At 45.0% G+C, this 16,591-nt stretch overlaps 1 pseudogene; it reads right to left on the reverse strand.

The window, feature by feature from the left end:
- The window catches only part of LOC105503850, a 36,176-nt pseudogene that overhangs the window by 11,050 nt on the left and 8,535 nt on the right, over positions 1-16,591 (reverse strand).

Raw genomic sequence — 16,591 nt, forward strand, 5'->3', positions numbered from 1 at the left:
TATTCACAATAGCAAAGACTTGGAACCAACCCAAATGTCCATCAATGACAGACTGGATTAAGAAAATGTGGCACATATACACCATGGAATACCATGTAGCCATTAAAAAGGATAAGTTCATGTCCTTTGCAGGGACATGGATGTAGCTGGAAACCATTATTCTGAGAAACTACCACAAGGACAGAAAACCAAACACTGCATGTTCTCACTCATAGGTGAGAATTGAATGATGAGAACATTTGGACACAGGGTGGGGAACATCACACATCAGGGAGCGGGGAGGGATAGCATTAGGAGATATACCTAATGTAAATGATGAGTTAATGGGTGCAACTCACCACCATGGCACATGTATACCTATGCAGCAAACCTGCACATTGTGTACATGTACCTTAGACTTAAAGTATAAAATAAAATAAAATATTCTTAATATGTCTCAGGATTTTGTAAAATATCTAAAAAATGCAATGGTTTATACACTTGCTCGAACTAATATGCCCCCACAGACTCACAGTTATTATTTCTCACTTTCTCCTAAACTCAAATTTGGTAAGTATTCTGTGCCACTAGTTAAAATGTATAAATAGTTAATCACATTCCCCTCTTACACAGTTTCCTCTAAACACTGTGTAAACATGATATGACTGGAGCAAAAACACAAAGAGATTTCTGGTTTCTTTGTGATAAACGGCTACTAAATATGTATGGTAAGCATTATACCCAATCAATTCACTCTCTTTCTGTATCTAGTTTCTGTAATTCATCATGCAGGACAAACATGAAAGACAGCATATGCTTCCAAAAGCCCTAGACCATGCAACCTTTAAAAATGGTTTGCTATCTTCATCTTTAGTAGTTTTGATTGCAAAGCACATTGTCTCAGAGCACTGGACCTGAGATCCTCTATGTACCCACTGCATCAACATCTGCAGCCATGCTATCTCACAGCAAATCTCCAAGTTCACACACTGTTATTCTTGGGCTCTGGGAGCATGCCTTTGGTTTCTTTACAGACTCCTTGGAGCAGCATGTATAGATTATAATGTCACATCTAGAAAACTTGAATCTTTAATGTATACTGTACTCTGGAGTTGATCAGACTTGGTGATTTTCCTTGGATGCCCTAGTCCTTGAATTTTCTTGATGTTGGCCATATTTGCCAATTGGGTATAAAAAGCCCCAGCAGAAGAAGAAAGAGGGAAAAGAGGCTCCATATGAAATGCCAGATAATCACATACCACCACTTTTCTTCCACCAATTCACAAGGGAAAAAACCCAAACCCACAGCTACCAGAGTTTTGCAAGCAAGTACACTCCAAATATCTGTATTCACTTTGATATGTGTGTGTGTGTGTGCGCGTGCGTGTATGTAAAGCAATTTTTTAAACTTTTTTTTCAACTTTTATTTTGGAATCTGGGGTATATGTGCAGGTTTGTTAAAAGGCATGCTGCATGATCCTGAGGTTTGGAGTACAGACGAATCTATCACCCAGGGAGTGAGCATAGTACCTAAGAGGTAATTTTTCAGCCCTTGTACCTTGCTCTCCCTCCTTCCTCTAGTAGTCCTCAGTATCTATTGTTCCCATCTCTATGTCCTTGTGTACCCAATATTTAACTCCCACTTATAAGTGAGAACATGCAGGATTTGGTTTTCTGTTCCTGCATTAATTTGCTGAGGATATTCCCTCCGGGTACATCCACGTTGCTGCAAAGGACATGATTTTGTTCTTTTTTATGGCTGCACATTATTCCATGATGTATATGTGCCATATCTTCTTCATTCAATCCACTGCTGATGTGCACCTGGGTTGATTCCATGTCTTTACTATGGTGAATAGCACTGCAGTGAACATAAGGGTACATGTGTCTTTTTGGTAGAATGACTTATTTTCCTGTGGGTATATACCTAGTAATGGGATTCCTGGGTTGAATGGTAGTTCAACTCTTAGCTCTTTGAGAAATCTCCAAACTGCCCTCCACAGCGACTAGACTTACATTCATTCCCACCAACGGTGTGTAAGTGTTCTCTGCAGCCTTGCCAACATCTGTTATTTTTTTTTGACTTTTTAACAAAAGTTCTTCTGACTGGTGTGAGATGGTATTTCACTGTGGTTTTGATTTGCATGTCTCTGCATTCTTTGCATTGCAGCGCTATTCACCGTAGCAAAGACATGGAATCAACCCAGGTGCTCATCAGCAGTAGATTGAATAAAGAAAATGTGGCACATATACACCATGGAGTAACTTGCAGCCATAAAAAAGAACAAAACCATGTCCGTTGAAGCAACATGGATGCACCTGGAGGCCATTATCCTAAGCAAATTAACACAGGAACAGAAAACCAAATACTGCATATTCTCATTTATAAGTGGGAGCTAAACATTGGGTACATAAGGACGTGTCTGATGATTAGTGATGAGCATTTTTTATGTTTGTTGGCTGCTTATGTGTCTTCTTTTGAGAAATGTCTGTTCATATCCTTTGCCCACTTTTTGATGGGGTTGTTTGTTTTTTTCTTGTATATTTGTTTGAGTTCTTTGTAGATTCTGGATATTAGCCCTTTGTCAGCCCATAGTTTGCAAATATTTCCTCCCATTTTGTAGGTTGTCTGTTTATTCCCTTGATAGTTTCTGCTGCTGTGCAGAAGCTCCTTAGTTTAATTAGGTCCCACTTGGCAATTTTTGTTTTTGTTGCAATTGCTTGTAACGACTTAACCATAAATTATTTGCCAAGATGGATATCAAGAAGAATATTTGCTAGGTTTTCTTCCACAATTTTTATAGCTTGAAGCCTTGTATATTTAACACTTTAATCTGTCTTGAGATAATTTTTGTATATGGTGATAGATAGCAGTCTAGTTAGATTGTGAAGTAGAACACACCTACAATGGTGTTTGCAAAGCAAAAGTGTTCCACAAGCACAATAATTATCTCAAGGTAAATATCCATATAACCACTAGGCCAATAAACAGACATTGCCAGCACCCCAAAGGTCCTTTCATCCTCCCCTGTGAGCACCCTCTGTCTACTACCCCTCCGTCAGTGTTCTGTCACAGCCAACCACCACCTTGCTTCTCTTTAGATCCCACTGCCAAAGCACTAAGTGTATTCCTGTGCACTATAGTTTAGTTTTGTGAGTTTTTTTAACTCCACATAAATAAAATTATACAACATATTCTCTATTATGACTGATTCACTTAACTCCATGTTACATTTGAGTATATATACATATATACAGTCTATGATATTGTATACATTTTCAGTTTATTCATTTTCATAACTGTATAGTATGCCATTCTATGACTAGACCACAATTTATTTTTATATTCTCCTATTGATGAATATTGGGTGTTTCAGTTTAGGTCTATTACAAATAAAGCTACACAGTGCATATGTTTCTGTTGTTTATGTACCTAGAAGTAGAGCTGCTATCCCCTAAGGTATGTTCAGCTTCAGTAAACAATGCCGTTCTGTTTTCCACAGTGGTGGTCAGTATCCATTTAAACTTCCAATAGTAGTATGTTTGTGCTCCCTATTGCTCCATATCTTCACCAACACTTGGTATTGTCAGGATTTCATAACTTTCTGGTGCATCTTACATTTTTTATTTGAATTTCCCTGATTACTAATGTGGCTGAGCACCTTTTCATATGTTCATGGGTCATTTAGAAATCCCGTTTTGTAGTGTCTGCTTGAGTCTCTTGCCCTTTGCTGTTGAATTGTTTGTTGCCTACATTTTCTCCCACTCTGTGGCTTACCTTCTAATACTGTGAATAGCATGTATTGAGAAAAAGAAGTTCTTGCCAAACGTGGTGGTGCACACCTGTGGTCCCAACTACTCATGAGGCTGAGGTGGTAAGATCCCTTGAGCCCAGGAGTTAGAGGCTGCAGTGAGCTATGATTGCACCACTGCACTCCAGCCTGAGTGACAGAGTGAGTTTCCATCTTTAAAAAGAAAGTTCTTAATTGTAATGTTATCATATATATTAATCAGTTCTGTGTGGTTGGCATTCTTGCATCCTGTTAAAGAAATCTTTCCCTACAAGGAGATCATGAACATATTCTGCTTTTTTATATGTTAGAAGCTTTATTGGCCCTTGGTCAATTTGCCCCAGGTAATCCTGATTTTTAAATCCATTGAGAGAGGATGTGGATGCACTTCTGTCTTCCCGGAATGTTCCTGGGCTTCTTATGCAAATTTGCTCATTATCTAAGATCCAGCAAACTTCAAGTCCCACATATCAGTACTTTCTCACGTACACACAACCTATGGGACCTCTCTCTATCTCTCTCTCACCTCCTTTTCATCCTTGCAAACTTTTTCCACCAGATATTTTCCCAGATATTTTATTTGCTTCCTCCAGTGGTCCCCTGCCCTTCCTCATGTGGAGCAGTCCATTTCCTTCTCTTGCTTCATCACTTCTGCCTCTCATTCTTTACCTTCATGGTACAGCAGTGGCCCCAGCCAAGCGTAAAGATCCTTCCTTATTGAAGGAGAGCAGCAGGGAGTTATAAGCTCAGTGGTTCCACCATGCAAGGCTTGTCTTGGCTATGACATCCAGTCCCAGGACCCAGGGTTCGTTCCATTGCTCCGTTGTTCTAGCTTGTGTATCCAAGGCCCCACTCTTATTTCATTTATTTATTTACTTATTCCTTTTTATTCTCAATCTTCACCCCCATTTCCCTCCCCTCAAACTCAAAGGCACCCACTCTAATACACTTGATTTGTATCTTTTTATTTGTGTGCATTCTTATTAAAATATATGTTGGCATTTTGTATGCATACTTTTAAACTTACATAAGTTGTATTGTGATGTAAATTTCATTCTGTTTCTTACTTTATTCAGCATCGTGTGCGGGGCTGGGGTAGGAAGGCTGAGTGTAGATCTGGTTCATTGAGTTTCACTGTATCTTGGTACAGCAACCAGAGGTTCTCTAAGTGCTGCCTTAAATGGCAAGATGGAACTGGGGCATCTTGTTAAAGCAATGATACATTCAGAAATTGTTGTATAATGTTGGGAAAGCAAGGAGGCTAGTTTGACGGAGCAGATCCATCCATCGTTTTGTGAAAAGCAATGAGTATGCCCAATTGAACAAGTATTCTTGGAAGAATCTTAACTTCCCAGTGATTCTGCATGGCACTGTTGTTAGCTTTCCTGAAGTCCAATTCCAGTACTTAAGGCAAGATTTTAAAAATGAAATTGTAAAAGATTTTAAGTAAGTATGATTAAAAAGAAGGATTTCATCTTTGAGAACACAAGCCCTCCTGAGAACTGATAGCTATTGTTCCCACAGCAGTCAAGGCCTTTGACTTTAGCAGAAACAAGAGATGATATGAATGGCTTTGGCAGCAAATGAGATGTAGCACACTTAGCACTGGCATGCAGAACTGGCATGTGGCACCAATATTCATGGCCACAGGCAGTGGTGTCCTAGCAGGAGTTTCATCCTTAGAACACCCTTAGTGAGCCAAAAATTCTTACTAGGCCCAGCTGGAAGAGAGAGGAAGGAAATGTATTCTATCAATTTCCTGACTGGCATATAGTCACTGGATGGAGCTAATCACACCTCCTTCCCTAGTGGGTTCTAGGAAGCTGAGAATTATATGGAAGAAGACAAATGGGAATCAAAATCAGGGTAACCTTCATATTGTTAATGCTGAGCTAGAGAACAAGGCTTTCCTCTCCCTACTCTCCAAATTGAAGGTAACTAGCAGAGTAGGACTGACCTGATGTACTCAGGGCAGTTCAGGTAAAACACCCTTAACCCAGAGCAGAAATCCAACTAGCTCTAGCAGAAATAAGTCCTGCTTGCCTAAGTCCAGGTGGTCCAAGAAGAATAGAGCCGGAGAAGACTGCCTTGCTTCTGTAAGACACCATCCGTAATGTGACCTTTCAGTTTAGCTCCTCCTCAGACTACAGAAGGAAGTAACAAAGCGAAGGGAAGGGTAGACATTTCCTCATCAGCACTTTTGAAAGGGCTGAGCTACCGTATGATGTACTTTCTTCTATGAGCAGAAGAAAGAAGATGGAGAGAGGATGAGAAAGATCCCCCCTGCAAAAGTCTATGAAGCCCATGTGCAAATGTAGCTGGTGACTTAAGACCAGAGTGGGAGGAAACCACACTCCCTCATGCTCCTTAGGAGCAGATGGGTTGGAGCCAAAGAAATAATGATTTGTGACTTATATAGTTACCTTTTTTCTACACATAGACATACGGATAGCTTGGGAATCTTAATACATACTTTGGAAGCCCTGCTGAAGGGATTCCCACACGGGAAATCTCCATGCTTCCGTGGGTGCAGGAAATTTTTCACTTCTCACATCCAGTGTGACTCCTTCCCATGGTGTCCAAATGCTTCATGGCTCTGGCCATGTAAAACAAAGTGCCCCTTTGTAAGCCTTCAGATACCAACCAGGGGAGAGTGGGGAGACGTCTCTGCCTGGTTGGAACTCCCGCTTGGACCACTGGGGCCCCCTATGTCCAGCAGAAAGAGGTCAGCCCAGTTCTGTTATGAGCTGTCCAGGGGGTAACACACTGTAAACTCCCTTGGGAAGGGTCAGGAATGTGTCCTGGAAGCTCGTCTGAAAATCAGTGACTTTCATTTATGGCCAGGAACTTGTTTCCAGAACTGGAAAGAAAATCTATGGCAGATATCTGCTCCCCCTCTCCCCAGAGATTTCAGGAGAATTTTCCCTGGAGCAGGACTGAAATGAAAGAAGAAGTGGTTGCCCAGGCAGCCCAGTCCCCTTGTAGAAATACTCCAGAAATGGCAAATTTCTGAGAAGACAGAAAATAAAATAAAACCGTAGGTAGTAACAGGCTTACAGGCTTTCCTGGGAGGCCGGGGAATAATCCTCGAAGACCCTACTGAGTATTTGAGTGTGTGGAGAGTAACAGGGGTCTAAACTCTAAATACCCAAAAATGTAGGAAAATAAAACCTCAGCATGTGCATTGATAATGAAAAAACGTGCAATTAACCAGGCATGGTGGGGCATGCCTGTAATCCCAGCTACTCAGGAGGCTGAGGCAGGAGAATTGCTTATACTGGGAGATGGAGGTTACAGTGAGCCAAGATCACGCCACTGCACTCCAGCCTGAGTGAAAGAGTGAGATTCCATCTCAAAACAAAACAAACAAACAAAAACAATAACAACAAAACTTTCAGAAGGCATGAGAGAGAGGAACTACTATGAGGAGGAGTGAAGGAATATGATGGCTAGAGGATGACTACAGATTGGAGAGTCTGAGTTTTATTTGTTGGTTGGTTTTATTCTGCTTAAAGGTTGAAGCTGCAGATAAGAGAGAAGATGGCTCATGGAACGAGGTGCCCAGAGGGGTGGGAGAACATGAGATTCTGAGTGAATGTGAATATGGAAAGATACCCTTAGAGAGGGAAGATGCACCTCTTCCACTGATATGTGAGCTTTCAGGTAAGAACAGAAGGAAATGTAAGTTTGGACCAGAGTAGGGGAGATTAAAAAAGCGCCGTCTCATTGCCATTGCTTTCTCTGGGGAGTACACAGGCGGGCCACTGCCTAGAGTGAACAGAAGTGGAACTGCAGCGGGAGATGGCAGTGACGGTTTAAATAGCCATTGGGGAAGACAGGTGAAGGCCCAGGGAGGCTGGGCCAGGAAGGGGACAGGGTACACGGCACAGCATTGACAAGAAGACAGCAGAGCTAATGGTGTGAGTTTGGAGAAGGTGGAGACAAGGACTGAAGTGTCACAGCACACTTTGTGCATGGTGAAGCTTGGGGTCTGAGCAATGCCCTTTGAAGGCCCCGGATTTCCTCAGCGTCTTTGCTCCCTGATAGGTTAGGTTTGCTGCCACATGAGAGGGGGCATCACCTTGCAATGGTGACGGCATTCAGAGTGGCACATGCCACGGCAGAGAGCTGGACCCATGGAGACCATTGTGACCTGGAGGCCAGAGTGTTGAGAAACACTGAGTGGCATCTCACAGAAAGCCAGAGGGGAGGACGTGGGGCTGTCAGTCCAACTCCTTAGTTAATAGCCAGGGAAACAGAAGCCCAGGGAGATAAAGATAGTGGCAGAGGAGGAATTCTTTTGTAGCAGATCTTCCATTCCTAATCCAGGATCATTTCCAGGGCTCCCAGGTGAGAAAATGGGGAGGGAGAAATGTGAATATGTGAATCTCCTCTTAGAGTCATTGGCCTCCTAGGGGTGGGCTGTTGGCTGCACTCCTGGGCATTTTGGCACAACTTTCAATGATCCACATCCTTAACTCCTCAGGCAAAGGCTTCTCTTTCCTAGGATTTCAGGATGCTTGAATGCTGGGACAAACACAGAGGAGGAGCTCCTGAGGATGGGGGCAGTGGTGAGGAAACAGGCCACTGAGACCGTGATGGTGTTTGTAGGCAAAGAAGCTACTTGTGTTGCCAACCACATCAGGAGGCTGGGTTAGGAGTTTCAAAACAAGTTTACTGCCAAGAAAAATACACAAAAATTCTGAGATTCAGGCTCTGTAACTCTCAGAAGCAACTATGTCCCATCCCCAGTCATGCCCTATACTGGATCTGTCTTAGAATTCTATGTGCAAACTGGCCCTGCTACCTATGACACCCCCAAGGGCCTGGCTTTCATTCGTCTTCCTATCCAATCACTATCTGGTCCTCAGGGCAAAGTACAGTATCTATACCCAGAGTCACAGCCTGCAGAGCCTCTGGGAGAAGCCAGCCACAAGGATGCTCTCCCCGGTGACATAGCTGGCATCTGCAGAGCATAGGAAAGACATGGTTATTGCACAGTCCTCTTAACCCCTGCATGGAAAGAGAAGAGAACTGAGGCCTCAGCCCATGCTTTAATGAACCCTGACCTCTGGCCCTGCTGCTCTGAACGTAGAGTCCAGCACCACCTCAAGCCCTGGATCCCACCTCCTAGGCCCCTCAGAAGCCTGGGCTCCATGGAGAGACATGGTGGGGCCCCTCATGCCCTCCAGATCCCGCCTCAGGGGCTGTACATCCCCAGACTGTGAGAGGACAGGTTGATAGGTGAGGATACAGTCTCAGAGCCATGTCTCCCCTAGAGAAGACTACCCGCTTCTGCTATCCACAGGGGTTTTTAAAGGAGTTTTGCAGAGCCAGGTTATCTTCAACCTGAAATAATTCAGAGACTCAGTGCTAGATAGAACTGTGAAGGGCCAGAGAGAGGCTGTCATGGCAGACTCGTGCCCTTGTGGGCAGATGGCCCTGCTCAGTGCTAGGTCTGCAGTCCCTCAACTGCTCCCACAGAGGACAGCCCTGGTGCAGATACAGGAAGTAAGAGGCTGCTGGTCTCACGGAGCCATGGCCAGGCTGGGGAAATCAACAAAGTGGTTGGTGAGGGGGCAGCTGGGAGCTGCTGAACCCTCATCATTTGGCTGAAGTCAGTTCTTGATGATTCCTGGCAACAAGCAGGGCATTTGGATGCCCTTTGGTGCCAGCTCTATAGCCAAGGGTTTGGTGAGTCCCAGCAGTGCAGTTTGATGGTGGTGTAGGCCTCCAGAATCTACAAAGGAAATGAAATGGATGAGGGGCACTGCGCTGGAGGAGAGGGGGTTCTTCCTAGACCCAAGGCTATGGAGAATGACTATGCCTGCTCTTACACCTGTGCTCACGTGTTTCTCCCACTCAACTCCAGGAAATTACCAGTGAACAAAATCTGAGCAGGAGCGGAGTGAAACCTGGGCTTAAAGAAGTCGGGAAGGCAGAGGCTGTGTTCACCTGTGCTTGGCTCAGAGAGAACTGCTTAGGGTGCAAAGCCAGGGAAATGCACTAAAGAGACCCATGACCAGATTCCTGCTCTACCATGACTGGTCGCCCAAGTCACTTAAGATCTCAATGTCTCAATCTCCTCCTCTGCCACATGGAGTTTATCAGTCCTGCTCTGTGATAGTCACAGGAATGTCATGAAGGAACACTGATAGCCTATAGTGCCCCCTGCTGTAAATTTTTTAAAAAACTTTCCTCTGAGCTTCTGCAGCCTCACTGGTGCCTTACTTTGTGACAGCAAATAGTAAAGCCACCCTGTTCTTCAGGTGCATGTAGCCCCAAGACAGGGTACATGTCTTGTCAAGCAGAGCATGGACTGGATTTCAGCTCCCACTTGTTTCTAGACGAGGTGACCTTGTGCAGTGAACAACCTGTACAACCACACACGGCAGCCCTGGGTCTGTAGGAAATAAATGAGATAATGGCAATAAGTGTGGTTTTAAATGTGGACAGGACGTGCATGGTGTTGCGCACCTGGATTTTACTATCATGCGGGATCAACATTCACCTCTCACATCCTGGCAACCACTCCACTGCCCTATCCCCAAAATCCCCACTATCTGTTTGAGGTGCACAGACAGCAGCAAAGGCAATCAGTGCCATAGGCCTTCCCCTGTGAGAAGAGGACAGCCATGATAAGTGGAAGAGGTACATAATTAAGAAGCTATTTGCTTCCAGAAAATGAGCTTCCAAGTGACGAGGAGGCAGAACTGAGGAAGAGGAAAGAAGGGAAAGTAGGAACAGTGCCACGGTCTCTGGGAAGAAGACTTCTTTGGGGAAGTTAGAGCTGAGAACGTCCTCACACAAGCTCCCCTGCTCAGATGCCCCAGGACTCCCAGGAACTAGTACCCAGGCAGGGCCAATCAGCATCTGGAGTTCTGGAGAACAGGACCTGGGAACATGGAGCCATCAGTGTGAGGCTACCACCTGGGGATGGCCACTCCCACAGGAAGAAAATGCATTGAGAGTGGCCTGGGTTGCAAATCTCACTCTGGAGCAGGAGCAGTAATGAGTTGCTGATTTGGACTCAAACAAGTCAAGACGAATGGCAAAAGGTGGACAGTAGCTCCGCCATGAGAGACACCAGCAGGGGAGGGACTGAAGGAGCTTCTTTTGGCCTCTCTGGAAAGGTTAGGGTCTCACAGCTATACTTCGTGGCCCTGTCCCGTCCCTTGCAGCTACCACTGGCCCGCCGTTCTCAGAGGATAGAGCATGTCAGAGGTGATCGGGGTTCCTCTGTGGGTGTGGAGCCCGCCTGCCACACTCTTTCCAAATGTTCCCTTTCACTGTGTTGGTCACATCCTGTGGAACCCAAGGAGCCCAAAGACGTGGTTTAGGAAGTGACAAGACAGCCTGGCATCCAGGGCACACTGCACCCTGCTCTCCTTGGGGTATTCTACTTCCTGGGCCCCATCCCTAGTGTTGCCTCGGGGTAGCAGAGAGCAAGGCAAAGTCTCCCCAACTCCCATGGAGCCTTCACCCCATCTTCTCCATATGGGGCAGCAGCTGGCTTAGCAGCAGGGCCAGGGCCTTCGCATTCCTGCTCTGGATCTGAAGTCAGAATGAGGAGGAGAAGAGGGACTGTGGGTTCAGCCGGCACCTTTGCTCACCTGGAGTCCCACGGACGAGACTGATGGGAGGTGCTGAGGGTCTGCGCTGCTGCTCTCTATGTGATGGCCAAGTCATGGAGAAAAAGGGACCTGAGGGATGTGCCCTGCCCCCCGGGAACACTTGGCTTAACAACCACCTCACTGTCATTTGCTACCTAGACTTGCCGTAGGGCACAGCACCCTCCAGAAAAACAGGTCACTGAAAATAATATCAGGGGAGGATGTCAAGAAGGCTGGTGTATTCATTCTGCTTCAATGAGTAGAGGTGAGAATTCACAGGGCATAAACACCAGCCCTGTGCGGGGCACTGTTTGCGGCAGGTGCTGAAATTTCAGTATTTTATAAAAGCAAGAGGCTGGCCTGAGCAAAGATGGGCCAGGACAGCCATGGGCTGTGAGAACCGCAGAGAGAAAGTGGGGCAGGTGGAGAGCAGGGAGGACTGGTCAGCAGAACGAAGCCTCCCTGAGAATGGGATGGCTCCTCCAGATCACAGCACCCAGTCTCTGCCAACAGGGTCGGGTTGGGGGAGATGAGAACTGAGCCCTCACCGGGGAGCATGGAGTCTACAGAGGCAGTGGGAGCCCCTGGAATGTGCCTGGATTCTGACTGGGAAGGGGCCTGGGCAGGGGTGTCTTCTCTCAGCTGTGTCTGTGGGCAGGTGAGGTGTCCCTGTGACAGCCCAGAGGGGGCCCATGGGACAGGTGCCAGTGAATCCAGACTGAGACAGCCTCAGAAACCTGAACCAGGAGAGAATCGGGAGCAGAACTGGTGGCAGCTCCTCAGATCTGGAGCTTGGTGTGGGACTGAACTGTAATGACTCCCTCCTAATGAATAAAAAAAAGTGAAAGTGGCAGCATGCAACTTTGGGGACTAGGTCAGAAAAAGCACTGAGGTGTCCATCTTGGTTGCTCTCTCTTAAGCTCTCCTCTCTTTCTCTCAGCTCCCTTGCTTTGGAGGAAGCCAGCTACACAGAAACTCAGGCAGGCTATGGAGAGGCCCATGTTGTGAGGAGGAAGGCCTCCTGCCAGTGGCCGCTTGAGTGAACCACCTTGGAAGTGGCTCTTCCATCCCCAGACAAACCTTCAGAACCTAAAGCCCTGCTTCACATCCTGACTAGAACCTTATGAGAAACTCTGAGCCCAACCCACCCGGCTAAACCACGCCTGAGTTCCTGCCCCATAAAAACTGTGAGATAATAAATGGTCATTGTCTTAAGTTACTAGATTTTGGGGTGTTTTGTTATAGAGCAATAGACAATGTAATCATGCAAATGTAACTCCCCATATTTCTCCCAGACCTGCTCCATCTGCTGCCTTCCCCTCCTCTGTTGATGGCAGGCAACTCCATCTTTCCAACAGCCCTGACTCAAGACTTTGGAGTCTTGATTCCTATCTTTGTCTCACACCTCACATCCAACTTGTCAGAACATCCTGTTGATTCCATCTTCACTATACATCAAAATGTAACATTGTCACCATTTCCACTGCTACCACCTAGTGGGGCCACCATGACCTGTCTCCTTGCCTACCTGAAGTCTAACTTCAACATGGGGTCTGAGTGATCCCTTAAACATGTAGGCCAGAGCAGGTGACTCCTTTCCTTAAAGCCTGCAGTGACTCCCATTGCCCTAAAAGTAAAAGCCCAAGTCTTACAATGGCCTATAAGGCTCTAAGTGATCTGTGAAATCCCCTTACCTCTGACCTCACTACTGCTCTCCTCCCGGCCACCCTGCTTCCTTAATGTTCTTCAAACATGTTGAGCACATTCCAGCCTGAAGCCTTGTGCACAGCTGTTCCCTCTGCTGAAATGTTTTTCTTCCAGATATCTACACACCTATCATCCTTCCCTCCTTCAAGTCTTTGCTTAAATGTCTCTTCTCAGTGAAGCCTGATCTGACCAGTCTGTTAACAGTTGCAGTCTATCCCCACTCCTTCCAGCACTCTGAATCCCTCTTATTCTTTTTCTTTTTCTACCCTACTATCACCTTCCAACATCCTATGTAATTTACTTATTTATAATGTCTATTGTTTATTGTCCGTACCCCCTGCTAGAATGTGAGCTCCAACATAGCACTGATCTCTGTCTTTGGTCTCTGGCATATCTCAAGTGTCTACATCAGTGACTAACACATAGAAGCACGCAGTAATAAGTGTTGAATGAATAAATTGGCAAATCTACATGTTCCTACCTAACAGCTTTATGCAATGGTGCACTTTTAATCTAAAGCTTCCTGTTTTGAAGTTATTCCAAATGCTCTCGAGCACCTAACATTATAGTCCCTGAGAACCTCCACTGACCTTCAGCAAGCAGGAGTGCTAGAAAGTACAGAGCAGAAAGGAAACCATGAACCTTAGATTCAAATGTTCAGATTCAAGGACAGCAAAGGAGCTGCTGATGATGCAGATGAAATAGATTGTCCCTCTGCAGTGTGAATTAGGTGTATCAGAAAATTACTTATAAAATATTACAGAAGAGGAGGTAAGAAACATGGCTGCATACACCCCTGATCTTCAAATGAATGAACTATAACAGTGCTGGCCAAAATAAATATAATGTGAGCCATATATTTCAACATGAAATCAATATAAAGACATTAATGATATATTTAACTTTTTTTTGAGACAGGGTCTCACTCTGATGCCCAGGCTGGAGTGCAGTTGTGCAATCAGGACTCACTGCAACCTCAACCTCTGTGCTCAAGAGATCCTCCTGCCTCAGTCTCCAGAGTATCTGGGACTACAGGTGAACACCACCACACCTGACTAATTTTTAAACTTTTTGTAGAGATAGTATCTCCCTATGCTGCCCAGGCTGGTCTAAACTCCTGGGCTCATGTGAATCTCCTGCCCTAGCCTCCCAAAGTGCTGAGAGTACAGGCATGAACCACCATGCCTGGCCAAACATTTCTTATACTGAAAAATTTTATGTGCCTTGTATACTTACAGCAGACTTCAGTTCAGACTAGCCACATTTCACATGCTATAGTCACATGTTGCTAATGACTATCATATTGAACAGTACAGATAAAGGAGCACATATGAGATGTGTTCCCATCTTAGTCCAGAAAATGTGGTTGATTTTGCCATAACTCACCCTCCTGAGAGTGATGTGAGCCAAGAGCATTCTACCAGTATCTACAGGCATCCAAACAGTTATAATACTGTATCCTAAATATAGGTCTAATCCTCTTGAAGATTTGTCCTAGCCTCCTGGTTTTCACTGACACATGATACAAAAGAACTGCAATAACACAAAGAAGCCTTTGTGCTCTGAGCACATACATTGTCTTACTAAAATTAGAGCAAATCCAAATGACTTATACTCTTTGCTAGGAATCTATAAGAACCTCAGCACTCCACCTAAGACTGCAATTCAAAATAAGACGTACCTATATGCTCAAGTAACTTTATCATCTTTTTATAATAGCAGAAAAGTGAAAATAACCTAAATTCACAATAACAAGAAATTTTGCACATTTTTCCTTGATGGGACTATGCATAGTGTAAAATGAAAGCTTTTAAATAGTTCATAATAGTGTGGGGGAAATGCTTATGTTAAAATGCTAAGTGGAAAATCAGGACACAACATTGTGTGTGCAAATATTGAATAATCAAAATTATGATAAAATAAAATAATACATACAGAAAAAGGCAGACAGTAAATACACCATAATGAGATGAAGATTATAAATTAAGCTACACTCTTGCCTGTCACTGCACAATATATCTTTATAAAAAGAAAAAAGAAAAGTTAAAAGAAAAAGAAAAGAAATCAATAGCAGCACATGAAAACATAATGTGGTGTTCTCGATGAACCAAAATTTATGAGGAATGGAGTCACACTGAAAGATAAACCATAGCCCAAAGTCATGGAAGAGCAGACTGTGTCCAAAGGTAAGAACAGTTATGGCACCCTGAGTTAGATGGCAGCAGACACAGGAAGGTAAGAGGTGGTTGGGGTGACAGTTTGCAGGTGCTGTGCTGAGAGGAGCTAGCCAAGATGGTCCCTTCCCCGGTACCTACCCTTTGCCAGGCAGCCATCGGGAAAGGTGTTGCCCCCATTGTGAATAATGATGATAAGAATGGAAGGCCACTAATGCAATATACTGGAAGTCAGAAAAGAGATAGCCTTGTAATTAGAAATACAGAAGAACTTTGCAGGAACCAATTGTAACATATTAACAATCCCAATAAATGTGAACAAATTGAATTAATAGACTAAAAAGAAGAATCTTTCAAACTTTATTTTGAAAAACAGTTGTATACAATTTACAAAAGATTCACCTAAAATGAAAATAAGCAAGACATTTGTAAATAAAGGAGTCGAGAAAGATATATCAAGTAAAATGCTCATGAAAAGAAAACAAGTATAGAAATATGAAAATAGAAAAAGGGGGGCTGGAGCAAGATGGCCGAATAGGAACAGCTCCAGTCTCCAGCTCCCAGAGTGAGCAACATGGAAGACAGGTGATTTCTGCATTTTCAACTGAAGTACTGTGTACATCTCACTAGGGAGTGCTGGACAATCGGTACTGGTCAGCTGCTGCAGCCCGACCAGCGAGAGCTGAAGCAGGGCGAGGCATCAACTCACCAGGGAAGTGCAAGGGGAAGGGAATCCCTTTTCCTAGCCAGAGCAACCGAGACTCAAAACACCTGGAAAATCGGGTAACTCCCACCCCAATACTGCGCTTTACCAAGGGTCTTAGCAAACGGGCACACCAGGAGATTATATCCCACACCTGGCCGGAAGGGTCCCACGCCCACGGAACCTCCCTCATTGCTGCTAGCACAGCAGTCTGCGATCTAACCGCAAGGCAGCAGCAAGGCTGGGGGAGGAGCGCCCACCATTGCTGAGGTTTAAGTAGGTAAACAAAGCCGCTGGGAAGCTCGAACTGGGTGGAGCTCACAGCAGCTCAAAGAGGCCTGCCTGTCTCTGTAGACTCTACCTCAGGGGACAGGGCACAGCTAAACAACAACAACAACAACAACAAAGGAGCAGAAACCTCTGCACATGCAAACGACTCTGACAGCTTTGAAGAGAGCAGTGGATCTCCCAACACTGAGGCTGAGATCTGAGAATGGACAGACTGCCTGCTCAAGTGGGTCCCTGATCCCTGAGTAGCCGAACTGGGAGACATCCCTCACTAGGGGCAGACCAACACCCCACACCTCACATGGTGGAGTACACCCCTGAGAGGAAGCTTCCAAA

This window comes from Colobus angolensis, unplaced genomic scaffold, assembly GCF_000951035.1.
Source record: "Colobus angolensis palliatus isolate OR3802 unplaced genomic scaffold, Cang.pa_1.0 Scaffold88, whole genome shotgun sequence".
In the NCBI taxonomy this organism is placed as follows: Eukaryota; Metazoa; Chordata; class Mammalia; order Primates; family Cercopithecidae; genus Colobus; species Colobus angolensis.